The 7,668-nt window shown below is 38.6% G+C and overlaps 1 long non-coding RNA gene across 1 annotated transcript; it reads right to left on the bottom strand.

The window, feature by feature from the left end:
* Positions 1 to 447: 447 nt before the first annotated feature.
* LOC310990016 lies at positions 448 to 2,395 on the bottom strand. Its single transcript, XR_014595565.1, has 3 exons — positions 2,343 to 2,395; positions 1,894 to 1,944; positions 448 to 488 (listed from the first exon to the last, which is right to left on the bottom strand). It is a non-coding gene; the product is annotated as an uncharacterized lncRNA (long non-coding RNA).
* Positions 2,396 to 7,668: the final 5,273 nt, after the last annotated feature.

Genomic DNA, 7,668 nt, shown 5'->3' with positions numbered 1-7,668 from the left:
TCACTTCATCTGGTCATTTCGTCTCAAATCGAACCTCACACACACTCGGTGGTTTACAATTTATTTCATCCCATCCAATATATTAGAAGAAAAGTGACAAAACAAAAAATCAGGATGAAGAGTTTTATTTTAGAGAAAATACACGATAATATTCACTTTAGAAAAAAAAACATGACTTCACATGGAGGGTGAAGACGTCAGAGGAACCCGTACCTGAAACACAGGAGAACAGACGTCAACCCAACGACTTATTACAGAAACTTCTATATCCTACGAGGTTAAAACAAATGTTTAGTTTGTTTTTAATCTCCTCAGACTCTGCCTTGTCACGGGCCGAGCTGCACTTCTGTCGCCATAGATTATGTCTGAGCCCAGTGCAAGACATCACAAGAAACGAGCATCTTTTTTTAATAAAGTTGAATATGTTAAATTATAACACAAACCTTAATTTATGTCCAGTCCAGGAGAAGTTTCCTTAATTATAGGACCTGGAAAAAGTGAAACACAAGCGTTAGTGTCGTTTCAGGTCTCATGTTTGTTTGATTTTCGTTGCTTTAGCTCGTTAATCTCCTCAGAAACGTTGGCTTGTCAGGGCCAAAGATGCACGTTCGTCTCCATCCAGACTCAGAGCCCAGTGCAGGTCATCAGGGGAGAGATCTCACACACACACACACACACACACATCCACAGTAATTTGATTTATGCACAGCCAATAAAGGCACTGTGTGTTACAGTAGCTCCCAGACACACTTTAATAAACATCTTATTAAAGTTAGAGACTGCACTGTCAGACAGCAACATGTGCTGCTTTACTCCAACTCGTGGGGATTCATTGCCCTCTAGTGCTCACACCTCATTACAGCACATTCATCACTGATATAATCATAGTTTCTTCCACTATGGGTGGAAATTTGAGTATTTCTATAATGAAACACACAGAATTGATCGCTTTTTACCTTCTTCTCTGAGCCCAGGAGAAGTCTGGTGTCGACATGGAGCTGCAGGACCAGAAAGGAGAAAAATTAAATGAGTTATTCCTGTGTTTTCATGATTATAACTTTAGTGTCATCACTTTATTTTTTTCTCCTCAGAAACGTTGGCTTGTCAGGGCCAAAGATGCACGTTTATCTCCATCCAGACTCAGAGCCCAGTGCAGGTCATCAGGGGAGAAGGACACACACACATATTCACAGTAATTTGATTTATGCACATTAAATAAAAAGCACTGTGTTACAGTAGCTCCCAGAAACATCTTATTAAAGTTACGAGAATGCACTGTCAGAGAGTAAAACGTGCTGCTTTACTCTAATTCATGAGTATTCATGAGTCACACCTCATTACAGCACATTTATCACTAATATAATCATAGTTTCTTCCACTATTGGTGGGAATTTGAGTATTTATGTAATGAAACACAGAGAAATAGTCGCTTATTACCTTCTTTTCTGAGCCCAGTGGAGGTCTGGTCTGCAGGTGGAGCTGAGGGACCTGAAAGGAGAAAAATAAAACGTGTTATTCCTGTGTTTTCATGATCATAACTTCACTGACATCATTTTATTTTCATTTTCTCCTCAGAAACGTTGGCTTGTCAGGGCCAAAGATGCACTTTTTTCTCCATCCAGACTCAGAGCCCAGTGCAGGTCATCAGGGGAGAGATCTCACACACACAGGAATTTGATTTATGCACATCCAATAAAGCACTGCGTTACAGTAGCTCCCAAAAACATCTTATTAAAGTTAGGGACTGCACTGTCAGACAGTAACATGTGCTGCTTTACGCCAACTCATGAGTATTCACGAGTCACACCTCATGTATCATTAATAAAATCATAGTTTTTGTTGGTGGAAAAGTGAGTATTTATATAATAAGACAGAGAAATAATCGCTTTTTACCTTCTTTTCTGAGCCCAAGAGAAGTCTGGTGTCGACGTGGAGCTGAGGGACCTGAAAGGAGAAAAATAAAACGTGTTATTTCTGTGTTTTCATGATGATAACTTTAGTGTCATCACTTTTATTTTCTCCTCAGAAACGTTGGCTTGTCAGGGCCAAAGATGCACTTTCTTCTCCATCCAGACTCAGAGCCCAGTGCAGCTCATCAGGGGAGAGATCTCACACAGGAATTTGATTTATGCACATCCAATAAAAAGCACTGTGTTACAGTAGCTCCCAAAAACATCTTATTAAAGTTAGGGACTGCACTGTCAGACAGTAGCATGTGCTGCTTTACGCCAACTCATGAGTAGTCACGAGTCACACCTCATGTATCAGTAATAAAATCATAGTTTTTGTTGGTGGAAAAGTGAGTATTTATATAATAAGACAGAGAAATAGTCGCTTTTTACCTTCTTTTCTGAGCCCAAGAGAAGTCTGGTGTCGATGTGGAGCTGCAGGACCTGAAAGAGGAAAATAAAACCTGTTATTCCTATGTTTTCATGATTATAACTTTAGTGTATCATTTCATTTTCTCCTCAGAAACGTTGGCTTGTCAGGGCCAAAGATGCACTTTCTTCTCCATCCAGACTCAGAGCCCAGTGCAGGTCATCAGGGGAGAAGGACACACACAGGAATTTGATTTATGCACATCCAATAAGTCAGGATTTTCTGCACACCGTTAGCCTTCATGCTAACCACGTGGAGACAGGCCCACGGTGCTGATCTACCCACCAGGCTGACTCATGCTAGTGTGGACTTGGACTATATGCAATAATAATTAACAGCAAGAAGCAAACCAATTTCAGAAATTAGTATTTTTCACTAGATACCAGAGATCGGGATTGTTTTTAAGAGGCCACAGGTTTTGAGTCGCAGTTACACGACAATATGTTAAATCCGGCTCATTATATGTCCAATAAAGTCGGTTTATGACTTTACAATCCAGTCAGTTTTTTATATAAAGCTGCAATTGTGTTTTTTTTTTTTTTTTTGATTAAACTACCGGTAAATCAAAGTTAAACACAGATTCTGAGTTTAAAATCTTCGCAGCAGCAGAAGCGACTTGTTACCAGTGTCAGATTAACAGAAAATCGGTGGTTTAACTGTGAATACATTTTCAATACAGAACTATATTAATCAAAATAAATCTTATCACAAAAATAACCCTCACTTTAACGTAATATATAAAGTTTTATTACCGTTTCTAGCTGCGATGCTGCAGCAGCTGAGGAAAGCCACCGACTGGCTGCAGCGGATCTTCCTCCTCTTCCTTTTCCTGTCATGAACATCGGTGGTCGGCGGCGAGTGAAGAGTTTCACCGCCACCTGGTGCATCGGAGCAGAGCGGTGAGAAGTAAATCTGCCCCAAAACTAATGTGTTTTACACGATGGTTTTACATTAAACCGCCTTGTTACATTAGGTAATATTTTGTTTGACATAGTTTCACGTAGAATGTATGTCTAGTTTATTTAGTATTTAATAACTCGTCACTTTGCCAAACGTTAAGTCTGAAGGTAAAGATACAAGGTAAGGTTCACTCTTAACAGGTTTTACTGTAATAGATTGATCAACAAATCTCTTCAGTTTTCCATAGAAAATGAGTCAGCAATAGCATTTCACAATTTGTATGTCTGTAGACGGTAACAGGCTTAATAGTCTACTTGCCAGCCCATAGGGCCCCATTGTGAACCCGGAAATGTTGAGAATTATGTCAATTATGCTAATTGCCCAAATATATCCTATAAGTTAGCATCCGGCAGTTTCTGAATACTGGGGACCCATACTATCTATTTCTAACATAAAACTGGCACTTAACTTAACTAAAACTTGGCAAGTAGACTAATTGTGTCATTACAAAACAGGCTTTTTGAGAAAAAAATGGGGGGGGGGGGGGGGGTTGTAGGCACATGAAGTTGTTGGGGTCATTCCTATGTTCCCACAGCCCTATGTTCCCACAGCCTTATGTTCCCACATTTCTAACTTTTGTTGTCACTGAAAATTAGGCCCTATGTTCCCACACCCCTTTGGTCCCACCATTGGTTGGGTTTAGGCAATGAAGAAAAGAGTTGGTTAAGTTTAGTAAAAAAAGACCCGGTAGAGGCTAGACAGGCCAGATAGGTAGAGCCCAGATAGGTAGGGAGAGTCCAGTGGGAACATAGGGCCTAATTTTGAGAAAAATCTTAGAATTGTGGGAACATAGGGCTGTGGGAACATAGGGCTGTGGGAACATAAGGCTGTGGGAACATAGGCATGGACCCCTTCAGGTGCTATTTTAAAGTAACAATTGGACCACAAACTATGTGGTCTTATAAAACAAAGAGGGCAAACCTGAAGGCAAGGGGCACATAATCAGGTTAAGGATTTGCCTCCTTGTGCTTAAAAATTAGAATAAATATTTTACAAGAAAAATAACTTAATACAATCACATCACACGTCAGTTGATAACCCACAAATAGCAATAATCCCATATCATAGTCTATGTTTGGTTTAGTATAAAATATCAATGTGTCGGTAATGGTGAAGCATTTCACAACTTTAGACGGGTAACAGGCTTAACTGTGTCAGTAGGCCTAGATGTAACACAAAACAGGCTTTTTGAGAAAAGGGCGGTTTGTAGGCACATTAAGTTGTTCAAGGTTAAGGATTGCCTCCTTGTGCGTAAAAATAAGCAGAAATATTTTACAAGAAAAATGACATTTACAACAAATGAAAAGATGGTTGCACCAGATTTAGCTATATGCTAATTTCCATCAGTAGTATAACAGACAAAAAGTAGGAGTTACAAAAATCCAAAATCACAAGAGATGCATCATTATATGGGAAAATAAAAATTATTTTGTGGCCACCATAGACTGTAAGGTGGCAACTAGTAAGTGTGCAGGCATATCTTTTATTTTTTCCCACAAAATAGTTTAGTTTTTTGTGTTTTTTTCTTTTTCTTTTCCAAAATATATGTATAATACTCTGATATACTATTATTTTAATGGCCTAATTTTCAAACATTTCTGCCACATTGGTGATATGTTTAACATGTGGTTGATGTGACAGCGCCCTCTGCTGGTCACTATGCAGAACTACAGATGTTAAACAGCTGCAGTTTCACTCTGTGGCCGCTAGAGGGAAGAGCACGTGATTATGAATCATATGAATGGACATGCAGACATTCAGACACCACAGAGGGAAAAACAATAACAACAGGCTGCTTTTTACTTATTTAAAGTTTTACAGAACAAAATCACTGACCTTTCTAAACACAAGCTTTACAGAGCACACACACATTATCTTTTCAGGATATCTGTTAATTTATGAGTATATCTGCCCATTCGTTGTCACAGTTAGGCTAATAATTAATAGCATTGTATTATATCTGATTTAATTCTTAGAAATAATATATATATATTTTTATAATAAAGTTGTAGTTTCAAACTGTGTCCACAAGGGGACACAGTAGAACTGAGGTTATAATACTCTGATGGAAACAACCAAAAGTTGAGTCTGAGTCAGTGATGGTGAAGTCATCAAGACTGAAGTCAGCAATTTCCGTAAGTCCCTTTATTTATCCATAAGTATTGATCCATAAACATATCGGTGAGTTACTGTAACATCCCCATCTGAATGGAAACAGATGAGAGTACTGTATTAGTTCATATGTAGCAGGATATTGATATAGAGCAGAGACACATGAGTGTAAACACTTTTATAGCAAATGTCATGTAAAAAAATAAATAAATTAAGGTTGAGAGGAAGTTACAGTAAAACTTTAAAAATAAAACTCAGATATTCAACTTGAAACTCTGCCTCGTACAGATCAGAGGTTGTTTTGCTATATTTATTATCAAATATTATTAATATTATTATCATTATTTTAACACTTAGGTTTTATATTTCCTCCAGTTTGAGTTAGAGATCCTTCTTGAAACTTATATAGGGTGACATCAGGTAAATTGGGCCATCGGGTAAAATGAGCCAGTTAAGGTTTGAGCCTCCTAGCTTTTTAAGTTTTAACAGGCAATGGCTGTAAATGATTTCAAATCGTTGCTACAACTGTACTTGAAAAAAAACAATTGATTTGAGTGGTCTCTGGTTGCTGTTGTGGGTGGGACAATGCTTTATATCCAGCCTGCTGAGGAGAAGTGTGCGAAAAGTGGCCTGGCAAACAAATTTCACTTGAAACTGATAAGGTTGATAACTCCGTAAAAAAACAGATCTACAATAAAAAATGTGATTTATAATACACATTGTGATTCCCCCCATTGGATAGAATGCAAAATTCTTGCTAAGCTTACTTATTTTTAATTTAAATGCATTTTTTGTGGGTGGCTCAATTTACCTTAATGCATCATGGTAAATTGAGCCATGCATTTCAGCTAAAATGGGCCACATACAAAACACAGTCTTACACTGAAGTTACACAGAAATTGAGGGTGCAAAACATGTTCAAAGTTAGATATATATCCAAGGTTGGTCAGTGCCACTCATGGTGCCATTAGCACTGTGGGGGAAAAAATGGCACCTATAATGCCACACACACACACATACACACACAGTAAAAGAGCCTATAACATAGTCAGTTAACAAAGAGCATAGCAACAACATGATCATGCAATTTTAAAATGCATTTTAAGATTAAAAAATGTCTTCAACCTCTTATGTATTCACTGTTAATGTTAAGTTTAGTGTTGTAGTTTAGTAGTAGTGTCAATTAATTATTAAAATTTTAATGATTTCTGCTAAAATTACTGTGTTGTTCTCTCTTGGCCCAATTTAACTGAACAGCTGGCCCATTTTACCTGAACCTTCATCGTACCTCGAGAGGGAATATCCCGATACTTTAACTCTCATAATTCCAAAATAATTATACTTTTTAATTTTTTTTTCACACAGAAACATTTAAGAGACCTATGTCGATTTTTAAAAATATCAATGGATTTCATGCATAGCGTTTTTGATGGTCTTATTAATCGTTTACCAAAAAGTGGCCCAATTTACCTGACTTCACCCTACACAACTTCAATAAGAATGGGGCTTAAATATGAATTGTAAACTCACTGAAACACTCGGACGTCTCAGTTTGTTGGATAAAATCCTGTGTGTGTGTGTCACTCACACTCCTGTTGACATCCTCTGTCTCTGTTATGTCTTTAATTACAGGAGCTCGTCATGATCTGATGCCTCCCTGCGTCTCAACGTGTGATTACTGAGAAGATGACTAAGGTACAGTTACAGTTTGCTAAGAGCAGGTTTGTTTGAGTCGGTGTGAGTGGAGCAACCTTTAACAAGTCCTGACAGGACGACGTCTCGCTGCGAGTCCGGCATAACACGAGGTCTTATGTCACCCAGCAGCATACTGTAAGTGAGTAAATCCTCTTCTGCAGGGGCCTCTCTCTCTTTCTGTGTGTCTTCAAAGCAGCTCTGCTTAAACACACACACATAAACACACACAGAGACACACACACACACACCGGATGTGCCTTCCAGCTGTGGAGACAGGCCTGCACCAAACTATCCTGAGGGAAATGTTGTAGGGGGTTTGGGGACGAACGCAGAGGGACGAAGTTTCCTTATCTGGTCATGCTGCTTTGTAAAACACTAGTAAACAGGCCCATTAACACACACACACACACACACACACACACACACACACACACACACACACACACACACACACACTGGCGTCTGGTGTGGGTTTCTCAGGTATAATCTGACTCATGTAGACGTGTGCACAAAGGGAAAAAA

The sequence above is a fragment of the Trachurus trachurus genome (genome assembly GCF_905171665.1).
Source record: "Trachurus trachurus genome assembly, chromosome: 8".
Taxonomy (NCBI): domain Eukaryota; kingdom Metazoa; phylum Chordata; class Actinopteri; order Carangiformes; family Carangidae; genus Trachurus; species Trachurus trachurus.
Note: the sequence above shows the minus strand (reverse complement) of the source record. Positions and strands in the feature narration are given on the sequence as shown.